Source organism: Aulostomus chinensis, chromosome 1 (genome assembly GCF_037954235.1).
Source record: "Aulostomus chinensis isolate RoL2024-O1b breed Wild chromosome 1, RoL_Achi_v1.0, whole genome shotgun sequence".
In the NCBI taxonomy this organism is placed as follows: domain Eukaryota; kingdom Metazoa; phylum Chordata; class Actinopteri; order Syngnathiformes; family Aulostomidae; genus Aulostomus; species Aulostomus chinensis.
Window position 1 is genome coordinate 762,345 of NC_141320.1, and position 24,212 is coordinate 786,556.

Consider the following 24,212-nt stretch of genomic DNA (forward strand, 5'->3'; position numbering starts at 1 on the left):
TTCTGACATAACCGTCGCATTATTTTGAGGTTTGTAGCAACTCTTACTACATGACTGTCAGCATCACATTGAGGTTGTTCGAAACGTTCACTCCATTACTGTTAGCATCATTTTGAGTTCATTAGCAGTTCTTACTACATCACTGTCGCATCATTTTGAGTTCATTAGCAATTCTTACGACATCACAGTAGCATTAAATTGAGTTCATTAGCAACTCTTACTACATGACTGTCAGCATCACTTTGAAGTTGTTCGAAACACTTACTACATTACTGTAAGCATCACTGAGTTTATTCGCAACTCAAACCACATGACTGTCAGCATCACTTTGAGGTTATTCCAAACACTTACTACATTACTGCAAGCATCACTGAGTTAATTAGCAACTATCACTACATTACTTTTAGCATCTTTTTGAGTTCATTAGCAATTCTTCAGACATCACTGTCGCAATATTTTGAGGTTAGTAGCAACTTTTACTACATTACTGTCGCATTATTTTGAGGTTCGTAGCAACTAATAGTACATGACTGTCAGCATCACTTTGAGGTTATTCGAAACGTTCACTCCATTACTGTTAGCATCATTTTGAGATCATTAGCAATTCTTACTACATCACTGTCGCATCATTTTGAGATCTTTAGCAATTCTTCTGACATCACTTTCGCATTATTTTGAGGTTCGTAGCAACTCTGACTACATGACTGTCAGCATCACTTTGAGGTTGTTCGAAACACTTACTACATTACTGTAAGCATCACTGACTTTATTAGCAACTATCACTACATTACTGTTAGCATCATTTTAAGTTCATTAGCAATTCTTACTACATCACTGTCGCAATATTTTGAGGTTCGTAGCAACTTTTACTAAATTACTGTCGCATTATTTTGAGGTTCGTAGCAACTCTTACTACATTATTGTTGCATTATTTTAAGCTTCATAGCAACTCTTACTACATTACTGTTAGCATCACTTTGAGTTCATTAGCAATTCTTCCTACAACACTGTCGCATCATTTTGAGTTCATTAGCAATTCTTCCGACATCACTGTCGCAATATTTTGAGGTTCGTAGCAACTCTTACTACATTATTATTGCATTATTTTAAGGTTCGCAGCAACTCTTACTACATTACTGTCAGCATCACTTTGAGTTTTTTAGCAACTATCACTACATAACTGTTAGCATCATTTTGAGTTGTTGAGCAATTCTCACGACATCACTGTAGCATTAAATTGAGTTCATTAGCAACTCTTACTAAATGACTTTCAGCATCACTTTAAGGTTGTTCGAAACTCTTACTACATTACTGTAAGCATCACTGAGTTTCTTAGCAACTATCACTACATTACTGTTTGCATCATCTTGAGTTCATTAGAATTTCTTCCGACATCACTGTCGCAATATTTTGAGGTTCGTAGCATCTTTTACTACATTACTGTTGCATTATTTTGAGGTTCGTAGCAACACTTACTAAATGACTGTCAGCATCACTTTGAGGTTATTCGAAAGTTTCACTCCATTACTGTTAGCATCATCTTGAGTTCATTAGCAATTCTTCCGACATCACTGTCGTAATATTTTGAGGTTCGTAGCAACTTTTACTACATTACTGTCGCATTATTTTGAGGTTCGTAGCAACTATTAGTACATGACTGTCAGCATCACTTTGAGGTTGTTCGAAACTCTTACTACATTTCTGTAAGCATCACTGAGTTTCTTAGCAACTATCACTACATTACTGTTAGCATCATCTTGAGTTCATTAGCAATTCTTCCGACATCACTGTCGCAATATTTTTAGGTTCGTAGCAACTTTTACTACATTACTGTCGCATTATTTTGAGGTTCGTAGCAACACTTACTACATGACTGTCAGCATCACTTTGAGGTTATTCAAAAGTTTCACTCCATTACTGTTAGCATCATCTTGAGTTCATTAGCAATTCTTCCGACATCACTGTTGCATCATTTTGAGATCTTTAGCAATTCTTCTGACATCACTGTCGCATTATTTTGAGGTTCGTAGCAACTCTTACTACATGACTGTCAGCATCACTTTGAGGTTGTTCGAAATACTTACTACATTACTGTAAGCATCACTGACTTGATTAGCAACTATCACTACATTACTGTTAGCATCATTTCAAGTTCATGAGCAATTCTTCCGACATCACTGTCGTAATATTTTGAGGTTCGTAGCAACTTTTACTACATTACTGTCGCATTATTTTGAGGTTCGGAGCAACTCTTAGTACATGACTGTCAGCATCACTGTGAGGTTATTCGAAACACTTACTACATTACTGTAAGCATCACTGAGTTGATTAGCAACTATCACTACATTACTGTTAGCATCTTTTTGACTTCATTAGCAATTCTTCCGACATCACTATCGCAACATTTTGAGGTTCGTAGCAACTTTTACGACATTACTGTCGCATTATTTTGAGGTTCGTAGCAACACTTACTACATGACTGTCAGCATCACTTTGAGGTTATTCGAAAGTTTCACTCCATTACTGTTAGCATCATTTTGAGTTCATTAGCAATTCTTCCGACATCACTGTCGCAATATTTTGAGGTTCGTAGCAACTCTTACTACATTATTGTTGCATTATTTTAAGCTTCATAGAAACTGTTACTACATGACTGTCAGCATCACTTTGAGGTTGTTCGAAACACTTACTACATTACTGTAAGCATCACTGACTTGATTAGCAACTATCACTACATTACTTTTAGCATCATTTTGAGTTCATTAGCAATTCTTCCGACATCACTGTCGCAATATTTTGAGGTTCGTAGCAACTCTTACTACATTATTATTGCATTATTTTAAGGTTCACAGCAACTCATACTGCATTACTGTCAGCATCACTTTGAGTTTTTTAGCAACTATCACTACATAACTGTTAGCATCATTTTGAGTTGTTGAGCAATTCTCACAACATCACTTTAGCATTAAATTGAGTTCATTAGCAACTCTTACTAAATGACTTTCAGCATCACTTTGAGGTTGTTCGAAACTCTTACTACATTACTTTAAGCATCACTGAGTTTCTTAGCAACTATCACTACATTACTGTTAGCATCATCTTGAGTTCATTAGCAATTCTTCCGACATCACTGTCGCAATATTTTGAGGTTCGTAGCAACACTTACTACATGACTGTCAGCATCACTTTGAGGTTATTCGAAAGTTTCACTCCATTACTGTTAGGATCATCTTGAGTTCATTAGCAATTCTTCCGACATCACTGTCGCAATATTTTGAGGTTCGTAGCAACTTTTACTACATTACTGTCGCATTATTTTGAGGTTCGTAGCAACTCTTAGTACATGACTGTCAGCATCACTTTGAGGTTATTCGAAAGTTTCACTCCATTACTGTTAGCATCATCTTGAGTTCATTAGCAATTCTTACTACATCACTGTCGCAATATTTTGAGGTTCGTAGCAACTTTTACTACATTACTGTCGCATTATTTTGAGGTTCGTAGCAACTCTTTGTACATGACTGTCAGCATCACTTTGAGGTTATTCGAAAGTTTCACTCCATTACTGTTAGCATCATCTTGAGTTCATCAGCAATTCTTCCGACATCACTGTCGCAATATTTTGACGTTCGTAGCAACTTTTACTACATTATTGTCGCATTATTTTGATGTTCGTAGCAACTTTTACTACATTACTGTCGCATTATTTTGATGTTCGTAGCAACTCTTAGTACATGACTGTCAGCATCACTTTGAGGTTATTCGAAACGTTCACTCCATTACTGTTAGCATCATTTTGAGATCATTACCAATTCTTCTGACATCACTGTTACATCATTTTGAGATCTTTAGCAATTCTTCTGACATCACTGTCGCATTATTTTGAGGTTCGTAGCAACTCTTACTACATGACTGTCAGCATCACTTTGAGGTTATTCGAAAGTTTCACTCCATTACTGTTAGCATCATTTTGAGTTCATTAGCAATTCTTCCGACATCACTGTCGCAATATTTTGAGGTTCGTAGCAACTCTTACTACATTATTATTGCATTATTTTAAGGTTCACAGCAACTCATACTGCATTACTGTCAGCATCACTTTGAGTTTTTTAGCAACTATCACTACATAACTGTTAGCATCATTTTGAGTTGTTGAGCAATTCTCACAACATCACTGTAGCATTAAATTGAGTTCATTAGCAACTCTTACTAAATGACTTTCAGCATCACTTTGAGGTTGTTCGAAACTCTTACTACATTACTGTAAGCATCACTGAGTTTCTTAGCAACTATCACTACATTACTGTTAGCATCATCTTGAGTTCATTAGCAATTCTTCCGACATCACTGTCGCAATATTTTGAGGTTCGTAGCAACACTTACTACATTACTGTCGCATTATTTTGAGGTTCGTAGCAACACTTACTACATGACTGTCAGCATCACAGTGAGGTTGTTCGAAACGTTCACTCCATTACTGTTAGCATCATTTTGAGTTCATTAGCAGTTCTTACTACATCACTGTCGCATCATTTTGAGTTCATTAGCAATTCTTACGACATCACAGTAGCATTAAATTGAGTTCATTAGCAACTCTTACTACATGACTGTCAGCATCACTTTGAAGTTGTTCGAAACACTTACTACATTACTGTAAGCATCACTGAGTTTATTCGCAACTCAAACCACATGACTGTCAGCATCACTTTGAGGTTATTCCAAACACTTACTACATTACTGCAAGCATCACTGAGTTAATTAGCAACTATCACTACATTACTTTTAGCATCTTTTTGAGTTCATTAGCAATTCTTCAGACATCACTGTCGCAATATTTTGAGGTTAGTAGCAACTTTTACTACATTACTGTCGCATTATTTTGAGGTTCGTAGCAACTAATAGTACATGACTGTCAGCATCACTTTGAGGTTATTCGAAACGTTCACTCCATTACTGTTAGCATCATTTTGAGATCATTAGCAATTCTTACTACATCACTGTCGCATCATTTTGAGATCTTTAGCAATTCTTCTGACATCACTTTCGCATTATTTTGAGGTTCGTAGCAACTCTGACTACATGACTGTCAGCATCACTTTGAGGTTGTTCGAAACACTTACTACATTACTGTAAGCATCACTGACTTTATTAGCAACTATCACTACATTACTGTTAGCATCATTTTAAGTTCATTAGCAATTCTTACTACATCACTGTCGCAATATTTTGAGGTTCGTAGCAACTTTTACTAAATTACTGTCGCATTATTTTGAGGTTCGTAGCAACTCTTACTACATTATTGTTGCATTATTTTAAGCTTCATAGCAACTCTTACTACATTACTGTTAGCATCACTTTGAGTTCATTAGCAATTCTTCCTACAACACTGTCGCATCATTTTGAGTTCATTAGCAATTCTTCCGACATCACTGTCGCAATATTTTGAGGTTCGTAGCAACTCTTACTACATTATTATTGCATTATTTTAAGGTTCGCAGCAACTCTTACTACATGACTGTCAGCATCACTTTGAGGTTATTCGAAAGTTTCACTCCATTACTGTTAGCATCATCTTGAGTTCATTAGCAATTCTTCCGACATCACTGTCGTAATATTTTGAGGTTCGTAGCAACTTTTACTACATTACTGTCGCATTATTTTGAGGTTCGTAGCAACTATTAGTACATGACTGTCAGCATCACTTTGAGGTTGTTCGAAACTCTTACTACATTTCTGTAAGCATCACTGAGTTTCTTAGCAACTATCACTACATTACTGTTAGCATCATCTTGAGTTCATTTGCAATTCTTCCGACATCACTGTCGCAATATTTTTAGGTTCGTAGCAACTTTTACTACATTACTGTCGCATTATTTTGAGGTTCGTAGCAACACTTACTACATGACTGTCAGCATCACTTTGAGGTTATTCAAAAGTTTCACTCCATTACTGTTAGCATCATCTTGAGTTCATTAGCAATTCTTCCGACATCACTGTTGCATCATTTTGAGATCTTTAGCAATTCTTCTGACATCACTGTCGCATTATTTTGAGGTTCGTAGCAACTCTTACTACATGACTGTCAGCATCACTTTGAGGTTGTTCGAAATACTTACTACATTACTGTAAGCATCACTGACTTGATTAGCAACTATCACTACATTACTGTTAGCATCATTTCAAGTTCATGAGCAATTCTTCCGACATCACTGTCGCAATATTTTGAGGTTCGTAGCAACTTTTACTACATTACTGTCGCATTATTTTGAGGTTCAGAGCAACTCTTAGTACATGACTGTCAGCATCACTGTGAGGTTATTCGAAACACTTACTACATTACTGTAAGCATCACTGAGTTGATTAGCAACTATCACTACATTACTGTTAGCATCTTTTTGACTTCATTAGCAATTCTTCCGACATCACTATCGCAACATTTTGAGGTTCGTAGCAACTTTTACGACATTACTGTCGCATTATTTTGAGGTTCGTAGCAACACTTACTACATGACTGTCAGCATCACTTTGAGGTTATTCGAAAGTTTCACTCCATTACTGTTAGCATCATTTTGAGTTCATTAGCAATTCTTCCGACATCACTGTCGCAATATTTTGAGGTTCGTAGCAACTCTTACTACATTATTGTTGCATTATTTTAAGCTTCATAGAAACTGTTACTACATGACTGTCAGCATCACTTTGAGGTTGTTCGAAACACTTACTACATTACTGTAAGCATCACTGACTTGATTAGCAACTATCACTACATTACTTTTAGCATCATTTTGAGTTCATTAGCAATTCTTCCGACATCACTGTCGCAATATTTTGAGGTTCGTAGCAACTCTTACTACATTATTATTGCATTATTTTAAGGTTCACAGCAACTCATACTGCATTACTGTCAGCATCACTTTGAGTTTTTTAGCAACTATCACTACATAACTGTTAGCATCATTTTGAGTTGTTGAGCAATTCTCACAACATCACTTTAGCATTAAATTGAGTTCATTAGCAACTCTTACTAAATGACTTTCAGCATCACTTTGAGGTTGTTCGAAACTCTTACTACATTACTCTAAGCATCACTGAGTTTCTTAGCAACTATCACTACATTACTGTTAGCATCATCTTGAGTTCATTAGCAATTCTTCCGACATCACTGTCGCAATATTTTGAGGTACGTAGCAACACTTACTACATTACTGTCGCATTATTTTGAGGTTCGTAGCAACACTTACTACATGACTGTCAGCATCACTTTGAGGTTATTCGAAAGTTTCACTCCATTACTGTTAGGATCATCTTGAGTTCATTAGCAATTCTTCCGACATCACTGTCGCAATATTTTGAGGTTCGTAGCAACTTTTACTACATTACTGTCGCATTATTTTGAGGTTCGTAGCAACTCTTAGTACATGACTGTCAGCATCACTTTGAGGTTATTCGAAAGTTTCACTCCATTACTGTTAGCATCATCTTGAGTTCATCAGCAATTCTTCCGACATCACTGTCGCAATATTTTGACGTTCGTAGCAACTTTTACTACATTATTGTCGCATTATTTTGATGTTCGTAGCAACTTTTACTACATTACTGTCGCATTATTTTGATGTTCGTAGCAACTTTTAGTACATGACTGTCAGCATCACTTTGAGGTTATTCGAAACGTTCACTCCATTACTGTTAGCATCATTTTGAGATCATTACCAATTCTTCTGACATCACTGTTGCATCATTTTGAGATCTTTAGCAATTCTTCTGACATCACTGTCGCATTATTTTGATGTTCGTAGCAACTTTTACTACATTACTGTCGCATTATTTTGATGTTCGTAGCAACTCTTAGTACATGACTGTCAGCATCACTTTGAGGTTATTCGAAAGTTTCACTCCATTACTGTTAGCATCATTTTGAGTTCATTAGCAATTCTTCCGACATCACTGTCGCAATATTTTGAGGTTCGTAGCAACTCTTACTACATTATTATTGCATTATTTTAAGGTTCACAGCAACTCATACTGCATTACTGTCAGCATCACTTTGAGTTTTTTAGCAACTATCACTACATAACTGTTAGCATCATTTTGAGTTGTTGAGCAATTCTCACAACATCACTGTAGCATTAAATTGAGTTCATTAGCAACTCTTACTAAATGACTTTCAGCATCACTTTGAGGTTGTTCGAAACTCTTACTACATTACTGTAAGCATCACTGAGTTTCTTAGCAACTATCACTACATTACTGTTAGCATCATCTTGAGTTCATTAGCAATTCTTCCGACATCACTGTCGCAATATTTTGAGGTTCGTAGCAACACTTACTACATTACTGTCGCATTATTTTGAGGTTCGTAGCAACACTTACTACATGACTGTCAGCATCACTTTGAGGTTATTCGAAAGTTTCACTCCATTACTGTTAGCATCATCTTGAGTTCATTAGCAATTCTTCCGACATCACTGTCGCAATATTTTGATGTTCGTAGCAACTTTTACTACACTACTGTCGCATTATTTTGAGGTTCGTAGCAACTCTTAGTACATGACTGTCAGCATCACTTTGAGGTTATTCGAAAGTTTCACTCCATTACTGTTAGCATCATCTTGAGTTCATTAGCAATTCTTACTACATCACTGTCGCAATATTTTGAGGTTCGTAGCAACTTTTACTACATTACTGTCGCATTATTTTGAGGTTCGTAGCAACTCTTTGTACATGACTGTCAGCATCACTTTGAGGTTATTCGAAAGTTTCACTCCATTACTGTTAGCATCATCTTGAGTTCATCAGCAATTCTTCCGACATCACTGTCGCAATATTTTGAGGTTCGTAGCAACTTTTACTACATTATTGTCGCATTATTTTGATGTTTGTAGCAACTTTTACTACATTACTGTCGCATTATTTTGATGTTCGTAGCAACTCTTAGTACATGACTGTCAGCATCACTTTGAGGTTATTAGAAACGTTCACTCCATTACTGTTAGCATCATTTTGAGATCATTACCAATTCTTCTGACATCACTGTTGCATCATTTTGAGATCATTACCAATTCTTCTGACATCACATTTGCATCATTTTGAGATCTTTATCAATTTTTCCGACATCACTGTCGCATTATTTTGAGGTTCGTAGAAACTCTTACTACATGACTGCTTGCATCACTTTGAGGTTGTTCGAAACACTTACTACATTACTGTAAGCATCACTGACTTGATTAGCAACTATCACTACATTACTGTTAGCATCATTTTAAGTTCATTAGCAATTCTTACTACATTACTGTCGCATTATTTTGAGGTTCGTAGCAACATTTACTACATTACTCTCACATTATTTTGAGGTTCGTAGCAACTCTTAGTACATGACTGTCAGCATCACTTTGAGGTTATTCGAAACACTTACTACATTACTGTAAGCATCACTGAGTTGATTAGCAACTATCACGAAATTACTGTTAGCATCATTTTGAGTTCATTAGCAATTCTTCCGACATCACTGTCGCAATATTTTAAGGTTCGTAGCAACTTTGACTACATTACTGTCGCATTATTTTGAGGTTTTTTAGCAACACTTACTACATGACTGTCAGCATCACTTTGAGGTTATTCGAAAGTTTCACTCCATTACTGTTAGCATCATCTTGAGTTCATTAGCAATTCTTACTCCATCACTGTCGCAATATTTTGAGGTTCGTAGCAACTCTTAGTACATGACTGTCAGCATCACTTTGAGGTTATTCGAAACATTCACTCCATTACTGTTAGCATCATTTTGAGTTCATTAGCAATTCTTCCGACATTACTTTCGCATTATTTTGCGTTCATTCGCAATTCCTACGACATCACTGTAGCATTATTTTGAGGTTAGTAGCAACTCTTACAACACGAATGTCAGCATCACTTTGAGGTTGTTCGAAACTCTTACTACATTACTGTAAGCCTCACTGAGTTTATTAGCAACTATCACTACATTTCTTTTAGCATCATTTTGTGTTCATTCGTAATTCTTACGACATCACTCTCACATCATTTTGAGATCATTAGCAATTCTTCCGACATCACTGTCACATTATTTTGTGGTTCGTAGCAACTCTTGCTACACGACTGTCAGCATCACTTTGAGTTTATTAGCAACTATCACTACATTACTGTTAGCATAATTTTGAGTTCATTAGCAATTCCTATGACATCACTTTCGCATCATTTTGAGATCATTAGGAATTCTTCCGACATCACTGTCGCATCATTTTGAGATCATTAGCAATTTTTACAACATCATTGTAGCATTATTTTGAGGTTATTAGCAACTCTTCCTCCATTACTGTTAGCATCATTTTGAGTTCATTAGCAATTCTTCCGACATCACTGTAGCATTATTTTGAGGTTTTGAGATTCCTTTGTTTGTAACCGATCTGCTGACCAGCGAGACGCCACCACGCACGGCTGTCAGCTCTGTAAAGGAGGGAGAGGAAGTGGAAAGGACGGAGAAGGGTCGGACCAGGTCTACTTCGAGGTGACCACTCACTATCGTCTTCCACACTGCCCCTCATGGTGGGGAGTGTAGCGCCATCCTGCCACAGTACATTTGTTTAATTCTTTTGCTCTTGCACTTTAATTAAAATGGACTTGACTTGAGAATGTTTTGTTTCAAAATATAGATGAATTCCCAGATTTATAGCTAGCATGAGTATGAAGTTGCACTTGCACCCGGTGGGAAAATGTCCTCTGCATTTGACTCTAACTATGTAGGAGCAGTGGTAGCAGTGTCAGCCTGGGGGCTTGGTCAAGATCAATGACAGGAGTAGCAGACAGGTAATATCCATTGCATGCATGTTGTTTGAGAGGAGTAAGGGTACACTGTTGGTCTCTCACCTGATGCGCTGTCATCAGCACAAATGATCTGTTCCTAGACATCAAAATCTACCATCCCCCCTGATTGTTTTTTACAACTGGAGTATTGGTTGACACTTTAGAAAGCCTTCATTCAGAGCTGTGAAGAACCTTGAACCTGATATCCCAGACATCAAAGTGGGCCACTAACTGGCCAGATGAAGCTATGCTAGGCTGCTGTATCCTGAAGAGCTAAAGTAGCAGCTTCTGAGAGGGATGCTAACCTGGATGTGTTCATCTCCTACTTTAATATCAGCCCCCAACTTGGAGCTCTGACAGCCTCCAGCTTGTTGTTCCTGTTTCTGCTTCAGTCAACAGGGAACTCCAACCTGCAGTAGAATCTTCAACAACAATGGAATAGAAAAGTGAGGAAGAAAAACTAGAATAAACTTACAAAGCTGAGAAATGTTCATGAAGAAGAAAGGCACACGTTATGATTGAGGCCAGAAACTAAAACTCCACACCAAATGTACTTTGACTTGTAGGATAATGAACTTGAATGTGTTGAAACAGCAGATCAATGAATCCACTACCACACAACAAGATGATGACCCCCTACCACAAGATGGCGTCACAGATCCTGACGCTCTGAGCAGGAAACACCGAGCAAAACATTACAACAAAGCTCCTGTTGTTCCCTCCAGGAAAAACTGTGGCTCTGATGAGAAGAAGGATCCCAGCCTCCTCTGAGGATCCATGGCCGCACCATTGGGTAGAAGGACGATGGGGTCGGCACCAGGAGGAACCCTGGTGTCTCCGATGCAGGGAAGATGGAGCAGTGAAGAGGCCACATTGTGGCGTCCTAAAGAGGACATTTGGTGGAGCCTGAGACAGCAAACATCACGCCCCCTTCATCAGAAGAACCACAGCACCAGAAGAAAGAATCCTGGCAGTGACGACAGGGAGGATCAGGGTGACCTCCTCACCTCCACCTTTGAACCTTCAAATGAACTTTAAAAAGCTTCAGAGTGGAGAAGGTTTTTAAAACATTTTATTGTTTTTTTCCTTTCATTCTCATTTGTGCGATTGTCTGATTTATTAGAAATAAACACTGTCTGCTGGGACTGTGATTGACTGTGATTCTCTTTTTGCATGCAAGTTGAAAGTTCTGCCAATAAAAACCACAAGTATTTGAAGACCAAAGGAAGGACCCCCAAAGTCAGGACCCTGAGATCAAAGTGAGCGCTCTGATCTCAGAGGTCTGGGATATTTCCCATCCCATGGCCCTTCAAATAAGAGCCCTGTGTCTCTGTCTCAAAGTTTTCAACCGTATTTGTTTGTTAAATTAAAACCAGACGACCACTGTGGTCCTTTTTTACACGGTAAGTAAAGCACAGATGCCCTGGTGGACCTGTTGGCACCCTGGACTTTGAATCCAGTGACCTGAGTCCAAGTCTCAGTTCCAGCAGGTTTCCTGCAGCCTTCAGCAGAGCTGCCATGTTTCTCTGTAGAGAACTAAGTGATGCTCTCAGCAGGTTGAGGGCACCACCAACAAGTGAGGTATGAACCTCTGACTTCCTTCTTGTCAAACAGGAAACTCCTAATACGTCATTTGAGTAAAGTACCTCATATTCCTGACATCCAAGTAGTAGTGAAGTGGAGGAAGAAGGGAGGAGATCTCCAACAGGATCCTTCTTTCCTCTGTCCTCCTTGATCTCATGGATCACCACAGTCAAGGGGAGACCCAAGCTCCCGGATGGATCTGGCACTCAGGAACTGCTGAGTTTTCCAGTGGACTTTGTTCCATCCATGGTTCAGGAGCAGGACTCCTCCTGGTTAACCTGGTGTCTTTCCACCCAACTGTGGGTTCTTGGAGAATTTTTCATGTCGTGTCAAGAAATCAGGCTGGTGGGTTTTTCAATGAGAGAAATTCTGGTAACTTAATTAAGTGGCATGTTTGTTGAAGCAGTAATTAACTGATAAATTAAGAAAGGCCTGGCCAGTCTTTGCTCCCAGGTCATACGATGGAGTTAGAAAGTCCTGAATAAATCTGGAGTTCCTTGATTTCCTTGTGGTTCATGATCCTTTTGCCAATGTAGTCTGGAACAAGAGCAAGATGAACCTCCAAATATCAACAGGTTGATTGCAGGTGGTGTCAAGTGGTATTTTGAGGAACCTCCTCCTTGTGTTTGGTTCCATGATGGAAGGGTGAGAACTCTGGATCCAGTGATCCCAGTTCAAGTCTTGGTGGGACCTTCCTGTCTGGAAGGTGTCCCATGTAACAAACTGATCAAGAGATGCAATGTGGTTCTAATGTTCTGGTTCATTTCTTGTCCTTTAGAAAAATGAAAATCATTTCTTCCTGCCATGAACTCAGACTGTGTGTTTAATGTTAACAATTTAAAAAATTCTACTTTGTCAGTGAATTAATTCAGTCTGCAACTGTCAGTTTCTGTCAGGATGGCCGAGCGGTCTAAGGCGCTGCGTTCAGGTCGCAGTCTCTCCTGGAGGCGTGGGTTCAAATCCCACTTCTGACAAAGGACATTTTCTCCACATTCCTATGCATCCACAGTGGTAAATTCCAAACCCAGTTGAAGCTGCTCTCCACTGATGGGAGTGAGTGGTTGAACTGGCAGCAGAGGAGGCAAAGGAGCTTCCCTGTGACGGTCCAACATCGCCTGGTTTCCTCCAACATGGAGCAGCCACCAAACTCTAACTTCAATGTTGGATCAAAGTCTACTGAAGGAATGTGTTTTCTTTCAATTCACGTTTTGTCCATTAACTTCATAATCAGAGACTCCATCTCATCACATGACTAAAGTCTGGGTTCTGTATTGGTGGTAAACATCCTTCCGTGCCCCTCACTAATTTGCACACAGAAAAGCATATTTTACTGGTTTCAGATCTCTTAGCTTGTTCTCTCTCTTAAACCAGCTGAGGCAGCTTTCATTGTGTGATTGATTTAAAATATAAATATGGAACAGAACCATTGGAATCAGATGTCAGGACATTTGAAGGAATGTCAATCTCCTGTTGAAATGTTGCAGTGTGCAGCTGAGGCTCTCTGGCAGTGGCACCAGGAGCCACAATGGCAGAACCTGGACCCTCCTGGAGGAGAACCACAGGTGAGGGCCTTCTTGGCTCCAGATTGATGGAAATCAAGTGTCTGAGGCTGTTAGCAGCCATGAAGTTGATCTGGTTGGCACTGGTATTTGTTCTTGCTGCAGCTCAGGAGTGATTCAGGAGAAGAGTTTCAGAACAGCCAAGGTTGGGGACTGGAATTCTAAAATTTCCCCTGGAACCAGACAACCTTGGGAGGTAAAAGCTCCAATCATAGCCACTCAGATGCAGCAGCAGAAAGAAGCTGTCATCTACCCTGACAGTCAGAGCATCAAGTCAAGGAAACATCACCATCTTGTAGTTCCAAACCTCCGCCTGTCAGATTCAGCTACTTCTTATTGTGGGACTTTAAACTTGAACACAATGGAATTTGGACAAGGAGTTTTCCTTCCAGTCCAAACATCATCGTCCAGCCTCCAACCAGAGGTCCATCAGTTATCCTGGAGCCACAGGTGGAGTCTGGATTCTTTTCTAGAATGAGACGGCAATGACAGTCCTGCCAAGTGACATCACTGACATGACTGGATGACTTCAGTCACATGACTGGATGACAGTGTAGATACCAATGTAGAGGTTGGGGAAATAGTCTCTGAGAATCCAGCTTGAAGCCACAGCCTCCTTGTTTTCCAAAAACCCAAACAGCGACCATCAGTCTCCCTCCAATCCTGTACTTGGGTAAACAACAGAAACAGAGTAAAAGTCTCTGGCAACATATTTGTTTCCTGTAGGGTTTCTTCATGTATGTGTGGTGTACCTGCTTTCCCAGAGGACTGCCATCTTTGTTCTGTGGGCTGACATGTTTTAGTGTCAGCACAGGTCATAGCGCTGAGACTGAACTCTCATTCTCCTCCAACTATTATTTCCACCTCACACTCCTGCATACATTCAAGTGAACAGGGAACACAAATTTATGCTCAACTTCTCCTGTGTATTCATCCACAGTCACTAAACAACAACCAAACCAAACAAAAGAGGTTTGCTAGCATGGCGATCAGCTGTAGTTCACCATCTTATCCAGGTCACATGACTCAGGAGTAGCATGGCCGTCTGGCAACCAAAGGGTGGCTGGTTTGATCCTCACTTTCTCCAGTGACCATGTCAAAGTGTCCTTGAGTAAGATACTGAACCCCTAAATACTTCTGATGAGTAGGTTGGCTCCTTGCATGGCAGCCTTCAGCATCAGTGTGTGAGTGTGTGTGAATGAGAGGACATTGTTCAGCTCCTTGAGTGCTGCTGAGGTAGAAAGGCTCTGTACAAACTGAGTCCTTTTACCATTTCTTTCCTGCTTCTAGCAGCGCTGTCGTCACTTCCTGTGACCGTGGAGGAAAGGGGTCCCCCTTCAGAATACGTTTGATATCATTGTTACTTCCTCTTCAACATGCCTTTAGCAGACCAACTCAGAGAGCAGCACAGTGAGGTAGTGTGGCCGAGCGGTCTAAGGTGCTGGATTAAGGTTCCAGTCTCTGAGGAGGCATGGGTTCAAATCCCACCACTGCCATCATGTCCCAGGTCACTGGAGACGTGTGGCAGGTCTCTAACTACCTCTCCTCTCTCTTCCACTGAGGTCTTCAAACCTGTGACCAAAAGAAGAACCCTCCTCTGAGTCCACAGACCTGAGCATCGCTGCTCTGACTACCAGGTTACCTCCTGGTGATCAGGGTGAAGTCATGGTGAGGTAGTCAGTTGTTCCTTTGTTTTTTGACAGAGGCTTCATTGTGAATTAAATAATTTTAATTCTTTACTTGTAGTTTCATGCTGTTTCGATTGAAAAAGACCAGTTCCTGGAGAAGATCTTCTAGGGGTCCAGGTTAAAGCGGCGCCCCAGCTGGCACCAGGTGCTGACCCAGGTCCTGCATGGGAGATACTGTCAGTTCTGTTCTGCCCTGCTCACAACCACAGGCTGGTGTTGAGGCCTGCAGCAACCAGGGCCCCAGTCACCAAGAGTATAAAGGCTGGTCATTGTGGCAGTGGGAGGAGTCAAAATGAAGACAGACCAATGTGAGCAGGACGTTCCTGGAGAAGTCAGAAGAACTTGACCATGTTTCCTACAGTACCCAGGAGGCCTGGTAGTTGTTGAAGGAAGCTCCAAAAGCAAAGAGCAGACAGCAGGACATCAAAAGAAAAGATCCAGACACTAAAACTACAAGTAGAAACTAGAAGAAGTACTAAAAGCTTTGGAAAGATACTACAAGGTTGGATATACATTATTATATACACTACTATTCTCACTGACTCCTAAAGAGGGACAGGAAACATTAGAATGTGGATCAGATCAGCTGATTTCAGTGTTGAGTCCATCCCTCCATCCACTTTCTGTTCTCATCCTTTAAGGGTCATGGGGGGGGGGGGGGGGGGCGATCCCAGGTGACATTGTTCAAGAGGCAGGGTTCACCCTGGACAGGTCAGAATTCCTGATGATGTCATCAGGGCTTTGACAGTAGCTAGAATTCTGTCTTTGATGTCAGGAGGACATGAAAGAAACCCAATTGAGGAAAGTAGAGGAGAACATTCAGCTTCATTTGAGACACTTGAACTGTTGAACAGTAGAATTTGTTTGAAACAGTTTACAACACTGAGTGACAGGATTGAAGAGGGAAGAGTTTTCTACTTTAAACTTAATTCTAACTTTAAACTGTGGATGAACATTTTTAGTAGTTCATATTCTAACATACAGAGGAAGTCATGTCATTCCCTTTTTAAAAAAATAAAAACCATGTGAAGCTCCTCCCCCCAGCTCCAGATGGACAGACAGACATGAGAGTGGCCAGGAAGCAAAGAAGTGTTGTGCTCCTCTCCAGTGCTCTGGTGTTGTTGTGTTCTTCTCAGCTCCATCATGAAGACCTGCTGGCACTGGGCGCTGGTGGAAGTTTGCAGCTCTCACTGGAAAGTCCTGAGGCTCCTCCCACTCTGAAGCAGGCAGTTGCTCCCAGCCAGCCCACACTTTCACTCTCTGGTGTAGGAGTGAAGAACAAAATCAGAATCAAGAACCATCTCTCTTTCATTGGGGCTCCTTTCTCCTTGTTCTGATCCAGAAACTCAACAGCTTCTATCATTGATTTGACAGGAAATGTTGATGACACACTGGGATTTTTGTTCTCCTGCTGTCACTGTCAAGTGCAGCTTAACATGAGAGGTAGCAGGATCATTCATGTGTTCATGTTTCCAGCTGACAAGGAGGAAACCTGGGAGGACTTCAGTGACTTTGATCACTGGTTCTCACTTCATCTTCTCAGTATAAAGTTCAAAGCGAGCCGGCCAGGAATTGAACCTAGAATCTTCTGATCCGTAGTCAGACGCGTTATCCATTGCACCACCAGCCCTGTGAAGAAGCGGCTGTGTTCATGTGTGCTTGCTGTTACAGAAAATCCCAACAAGGTGGTGGCATTTTCAGGGGACACAATGGTGCAGTGGTCAGCACTGTGGCCTCCCAGCAAGAAGGTTCAGCTCTCCTCCTATTTGGTTGCTAGGAACCTGAATCAGTCCTCAGTGGAGCGGTGCTGCTGAGGCTGAGTGAGGCTGAGTGAGGGACTGAGCAGGAGCCAGCAGGTCCAAGCAGGTTCAGGCAAACTCCCCTCAGTCCACCAACATCAAAGCAGAGGAATTGAGTTCATCTAACAAAATGATTCATATCATCTCCTCTTGGAATGTTCTGGAACTACAAGTACACTGAAAATGGCCGACTTATGACAACAGAAGGAACTTTGAAGTAGATTTGATTTATTTAAGTCAGTGACAGTCATTTTTTCAAGAATTTAGTTCAGGTAACTTGATTGTTTTACGAAGATGAGCTTTAATGTTATACCATTGAAAAAAGACCTTCATGTATTTATGATGACATCACCAATAGGAGCCTTCAGTCTGTCAGGGGGTAGAGTTCAGTCACCACCAATGACATCAGAGTCAGAGTTCAGAGATCAAACACAGACATTAAAGTCTCACATTAAAGCCTCTCTTATTAAAAAAATTAAAGTGTTATATCTTTGAAAATATACTGCAATACATGAAATATTATATTTCCATGAATGGTAACCTCGTTCTTATATTCTTTAATATACTGCAATAGTAATGGACCCTCTATGACACTGTAGTGATGAATCTATCAAGGAGTACAAATGATTATAATCTGAGAATTTTGAAGTCAAGTTTGAGATCAGTTTGATCCTCTCTCTCCCTCCCCCCTCTCTCTCCCTGTCTCCCCCCCTCTCCCTCTCTCTCTCTGTCCCCCCCTCCCTCTATCTCTCTCTCCCCCCCTCTCTCTGTCTCCCTCTCTCTCTCTCAGGAGCTTTTAAATGAATATTTTAATAAAACAGAACAGGAGACTGAAGAGTGATCACTCAAACCCACAGGCTGAATGGGACATCTCTTAAAAATATTGAACCACTGAGTAAAACCATAGAAGCGCTCCTGTCTAGTCGGTGCTAACAAGTTAGCTGTTGCGTGAGTCCAGCTGTGCTGTCTAGGAATCCTGGTCAAAAGCCTCCACACATCAAACAGCTGGTGTGTTGGTGGATCTGTGGATCCTGCTGGAAGAAGCAGGGTGGAGCTCTGAATGGTTCCTGTCTCAAAGAGCTCCTCTGTGCAGCTCCCATCAGCTCCTAAAAACAGGAAACCAGCAGATTCACTGTTGAACGGTGGCATTAAAATGTCTCAAAAGCTGTCCTGTCCACCATTTGTTGGTGCAAAGACATTTAAAAACACCAGTTGAACATTTTCCAAAGTTGCTCTCACCTTCTTTCAAACACCTGGAATGATTTCCTCCAAACCAAAAGAAACTGGTAAAAAAAACAACAAAAACTCCTGGAGAATCAAACTCCACCCTCTGCTCCAACTGGACTTGGGACTTCAAATGACCCCCATTAAAAGCCTGCCTGCATCCCCATTCACTGACTGTTGTGCTGTGGGTCTCCTGGACAAACATGGCAGGATCCTCTTGATCTCCAGGAGAATAAAAGAGGGAACCCTAGAAAACAAGTCAGCGTGAAAGAGGAGCAGATTTTAAAACTCCTCATCATTTCCACCTCCAGGAGTGAAGCCTCCCGGGACCCAAGAGGCTCCAGCTGGCAGAGCTCTCACTGGTTTCTCCACCACCTCGCTAACCTGAGGTGGAGCATCTGAGAACCAAACAGTGACCCCCTTCACTCCAGAGCCGACTCCACAAACTCTGAGCCCTCACTTTACCCACAGCCAGCAGGCCTCCTCAACACTGCATGACACACGACGACTAAATTTAAGACTTCTCATCCAGAGATCAGTCACAGGTGTCTGCTGTGGAGGGTCAGTCTGTCCGTCCACATTCAGATCATTAACACAGCGACTCCTAAGCACCAGCAGAGCCTGTTCATCGTCCCTGGGTGGGCTCGAACCACCAGCCTCTCGGTTAACAGCCGAGCGCGCTGACCGATTGCGCCACAGAGACTCTGAGTCTCCTGCTTTTCATGAAGAGTTTTCAGGCTAAATTCAGTTTGTGAGGTCCACACTGCACATTTGAGGGACCATGAAGGACAGAGGAGAGTCTGACTGTCATGGTGAAAGCCTTCAGCACTAGAACTGAAACAGCCCCATCATCTTAACCCCCCCAGACCAAACAGGCTTCATCAGAAACAGACCCCCCTCCTAGAACATCCAGAGATCATCAGTCTGATTAATAGAACATGACAAACAATCAAGAACTTGTTATTGTTTGATCAGAAGCTGAAACAATGTTTCTATGTTTGTCTGTTCTGGTCTGAATGAAAGAGGAGGTTTTCTTGGTCATGTGACGTGGATGAGAGTTCAACTAGAACTTCCTGATTCAACAGGATTTGAGTTTGTTGGGATTTTGTCAAAGACACCAACCAAACCTCTGAGTGGTGCAGATGTCTCCTGCCTCCTCAGAGCAGACTGGAGCTCAGCCTCACTCACCTGTGGGAGCCCCAGCAGAGCCACCGTGTGATGGAGTTTCAGTTTAGGATCCAAGGTCCTGGATTGAGTTGGTGTTTTGTGTGTTTTTAGGCCTCCTGGCACCGATGAATGAATGAACCATTGTTCCAGAGGGAGCTGGTGTCAGGTCAGTCCCTGTTTCTACAAGACCTCCTGCTGCAGAGCCAAACTGGGAAACATTTGAAACTCAAAATCCTGTTCTTGTCACAATCCTGCTCTCCTAAATCAAGGACTGTTCAGTCAATGGTAGAGCAGAGAGGTGCAGAGGAAGAGAGCTGGGACCAAAACCAGAGGTTGATGGATCAAAACCATCCTCTGCTAGAAGAAGAAAAATAAAATGAACCTGCATCTTTAGAAATGTGTGTCTGTTAAAAAGAGGTTCGTAAGGATTTTTTCTTCCTCCAGAATCACCAACCATTGTGAGAGTTAACAACAGTCCACTTTCTGACTGAAGCAAAAGTTTACTTCAAAAGGTTTTTCTGATTCAACATAGCAGCTAAATTTCCATTTCTCCACTGATTATTTGTTAAGGTTCGTGGGGGGTGGAGCCTATCACAGCTGACATTGGTCAAGGGGCGGGGTTCACCCTGGACAGGTGATCAGTCCATCACAGGACCAACACATAGAGACAGACAACCATTCACACTCACAGTCACACCTACAGTCAATTTAGAGTATCAATCAGCCTCGTCCCCTCTTGATGTCTTTGGACTGTGGGAGGAAGCTGGAGTACCAGAGAGAACCCACACAGGAACAGGGAGAACATGGAGACTCACACAGAAAGATCCTGTGCTCCAGCTGGGACTAGAACCTGGAACCTTCTTGCTGTGAGGAGACAGTGCTGACCACTGCACCACCGTGCTGGATTTTCTGTAACATCAAGTACATCTGAACTGGCACTTGACAGTGACAGCAGGAGAACAAAAATCCCAGTGTGTCATCAACATTTCCTGTCAAATCAATGATAGAAGCTGTTGAATTTCTGGATCAGAACAAGGAGAAAGGAGCCCCAATGAAAGAGAGATGGTTCTTGATTCTGATTTTGTTCTTCACTCCTACACCAGAGAGTGAAAGTGTGGGCTGGCTGGGAGCAACTGCCTGCTTCAGAGTGGGAGGAGCCTCAGGACTTTCCAGTGAGAGCTGCAAACTTCCACCAGCTCCCAGTGCCAGCAGGTCTTCATGATGGAGCTGAGAAGAACACAACAACACCAGAGCACTGGAGAGGAGCACAACACTTCTTTGCTTCCGTGCCTCTCTCATGTCTGTCTGTCCATCTGGAGCTGGGGGGAAGAGCTTCACATGTTTTTTCTTTTTTTAAAAAGGGAATGACATGACTTCCTCTGTATGTTAGAATATGAACTACTAAAAATGTTCATCCACAGTTTAAAGTTAGAATTAAACTGAAAATACAAAACTCTTCCCTCTTCAATCCTGTCACTCAGTGTTGTAAACTGTTTCAAACAAATTCTACTGTTCAACAGTTCAAGTGTTTCCAATGAAGCTGAATGTTCTCCTCTTCTTTCCTCAGTTGTGTTTCTTTCATGTCCTCCTGACATCAAAGACAGAATTCTAGGTACAAATAAAGACACCATCAAAGCCCTGATGACATCATCATCAATTCTGACTTTGATCTGTGTCTGTCCAGCTTGTCCTGAGTGGATCCAAAAGTTTCCCATGGGTGACTCTGTCATGGTCTCTCTCCTGCTGCCTGCAACTCTCAGAGTGCTACTACTGGTTTCTCTCCATCGTCCCTGTTGCTAGGCAGAGCACTGGTGAGGACTGAGGCCAGTGATGTCATCACCTCCAGCTGAGACCTGCCAGGTGGTCCTCCTTCATTCAACTCTGCTGCCTCTGCCACTGCCCTGACTGGTGAGGCTGACAGCAGGTTCTCTCTCATCTAAACTCTCTGTTTACAATGGAGGCTGAAATCCTTGTGATTGGTGGTTCAATCATCAGGTCTGTTGAACTCCCAGGTGCCATCACCTGCTGTCTTCCTGGTGCCAAAGTTGTGGACATTATTGAACGTCTCCAGGACTCATCGATCTCCCCCCCCCTCAGCTCACATCCTGATTATACAGGTGTGTGTGAATGACATCACGAAGAGGCAGCCAATCATACTTCATGACCAGCTTGAGTCTCTTGCTAGTTCAAATCAGAGTCTGGGTAAATTCTGTGTTTTTTCTGGCTCCATCTCTGCTCCTTCCAGAAGCAGGGAGCATTTCAGCCTCTTTCCAGTCTGCATGAATGCTGAAAGGCTTCTGTACTGTTTGGCTTTGCTGTTCCCTGCAGCTTGGACATCAGATTAGAACGAACCACACTCACTAACTCACCTGTTCTTAACCACTGAGAGCTGATTGGGTTAAACATGGAAAAATACTGACTCACTATGAGGATGTTCTCCTGCCCTGTGTGGGTGGAGCCAAGAGAGTAAAAAGACTGAGACCCAGAAATCAGGGCTTCTTCTCCTCCAGCTTAAGGTGGTTAGACTGAAGTCTCAGCTCTGACTCTGGATCTGTTCTCTGTGTGCCAACATAAATGTGATTGGACCAGAGAAGTTGATGAGGATTTTGTTAACCTGAACCATGATAGAAAATTGTTTTAGTTTATTTGACAGCTGATTGAAGACGTGGGTCAAAACTGACCGTTACCATAGAGATGGGAACATGAAGCTGACACAAGAGGAAGGTTCCAGCTCTGAAAAAGGAGTCTGCAACCATTAACAGGAATGAGCGGAAGACAATGGATGAATGGATGGATGTTTGTGAAAATTAAAACCAGACAACCACTGTAGTCCCTCCTACATGATAAGCGCCATAATTTTTCTCACTCATGTCTTTTTCTTAGACTGGTTCCATGGTGTAATGGTTAGCACTCTGGACTTTGAATCCAGTGATCCGAGTTCAAATCTCGGTGGAACCTCCAGCAGGTCTCTGACGGACTTTGAAAGAGGAATTGGATTTTTCTATGGCCAACTCCTGCTACTTGGCTGTGGCTGGTTGGGAGGAGGCTCAGGCCCTAACAACGCTGCCACCACCTTCAATTAAGACCTCAGTTTTGTCCTGGTTGAGCTGGAGAAAGTTCTCTGTCACCATGACAGGTAAATGGACATCAACTGGTCCTGAGTCATCAGGAGACACGGCGATGTGAAAAGGAAAGAATCGCTGCAAGCTTGACAAATAACTGGCACAAACCAGGTTCAAGCCTGGACTTTGGACACTGGTATCTCCCATCAACTCCTAATCTAGCATCTCTGCTGAGGGTCCAACTATTTTACAGAACATTTGAGCATCACAACACTTAGCAGGACCTTCAAGTTGGATTCTCAGAGACTATTTCCCCAACCACTACATTGGCATCTACACTGCCCAGATAGCAGGAGTCTTTGGGCCAGATCCGTTTGAAAGCTTCCTGATCCGGCTGTGGTGCACACATGACGGTTGTGGCCCACACATGAAATTCAGGTTTTAACCCGAAAGCGCCAAAATCCAAGGTGAAATGAAAATGTGTGGAACTAACTGGATTCGGTCCGAACATCCGAAGGTGCCAAATACTAAAGTAAAATCAGAACTGGACCAATCCTGGGTCTGGTGTGGTGCTGATCTGCAATCGGGATGCGGGCCGTTTTTGGGCCATCGTGCGTCGAGACACTGTTTGTGTTCAAAGTTAAAGTCCCACAATAAGAAGTAGCTGAATCTGACAGGTGAAGGTTTGGAACTACAAGATGGTGATGTTTCCTTGACTTGATGCTCTGACTGTCAGGGTGGATGACAGCTTCTTCTGCTGCTGCATCTGAGTGGCTAAGATTTGTGTCCAACCAGATCAACGTAAAGAGCTTCAACAGACAAACTGTCCAGTTTAACAACAAATACCAGTCAGTAGGGCTGAGTATCGATTCAGATTTTCCTAATCGATTTGATTCGATTTTCCGAGGTCCGATTCAATTCAATTCACGATTCAATTCGATATCCATTTATTTATTTATTTAAACCTGACCAAGTGACTGACAACACAAAAAAATGAATGAATATAAATCAAATTAAAATAAATTACAAGATAGACAATGTAAATTATGTATATGTATATATACAATGTATATTATTCAAGTATCTCCAAAGATGACACACATAAACAGGACACTCTCTTAGCTACAACTGTCTCACAGCTTCTGTGCAATAACACTACAATGGTTGTGACAACTGCATCAGAACAGAATTAACAGCCATCTGTTGACTCAAATAAATATAGGCAAATTAAAATAGCGCCAATATCTCCATTTTTTGGAACATGGTCTGTATATTTGAAACATACAATGTAAACTGAAAAACACCATCAGA

At 41.5% G+C, this 24,212-nt stretch overlaps 4 non-coding genes across 4 annotated transcripts; 2 read left to right on the forward strand and 2 right to left on the reverse strand.

Annotated features, from left to right (window-relative positions):
• Positions 1-13,293: 13,293 nt before the first annotated feature.
• trnal-cag (transfer RNA leucine (anticodon CAG)) lies at positions 13,294-13,376 on the forward strand. Its single transcript has one exon. It is a non-coding gene; the product is annotated as a tRNA-Leu (tRNA).
• Positions 13,377-17,206: 3,830 nt separating this feature from the next.
• trnar-acg (transfer RNA arginine (anticodon ACG)) lies at positions 17,207-17,279 on the reverse strand. The gene has a single exon. It is a non-coding gene; the product is annotated as a tRNA-Arg (tRNA).
• A 2,022-nt stretch (positions 17,280-19,301) lies between these two features.
• Positions 19,302-19,375, reverse strand: trnan-guu (transfer RNA asparagine (anticodon GUU)). Its single transcript has one exon. It is a non-coding gene; the product is annotated as a tRNA-Asn (tRNA).
• Positions 19,376-22,725: 3,350 nt separating this feature from the next.
• On the forward strand, positions 22,726-22,797 carry trnaq-uug (transfer RNA glutamine (anticodon UUG)). The gene has a single exon. It is a non-coding gene; the product is annotated as a tRNA-Gln (tRNA).
• The last annotated feature ends 1,415 nt before the right edge of the window (positions 22,798-24,212 follow it).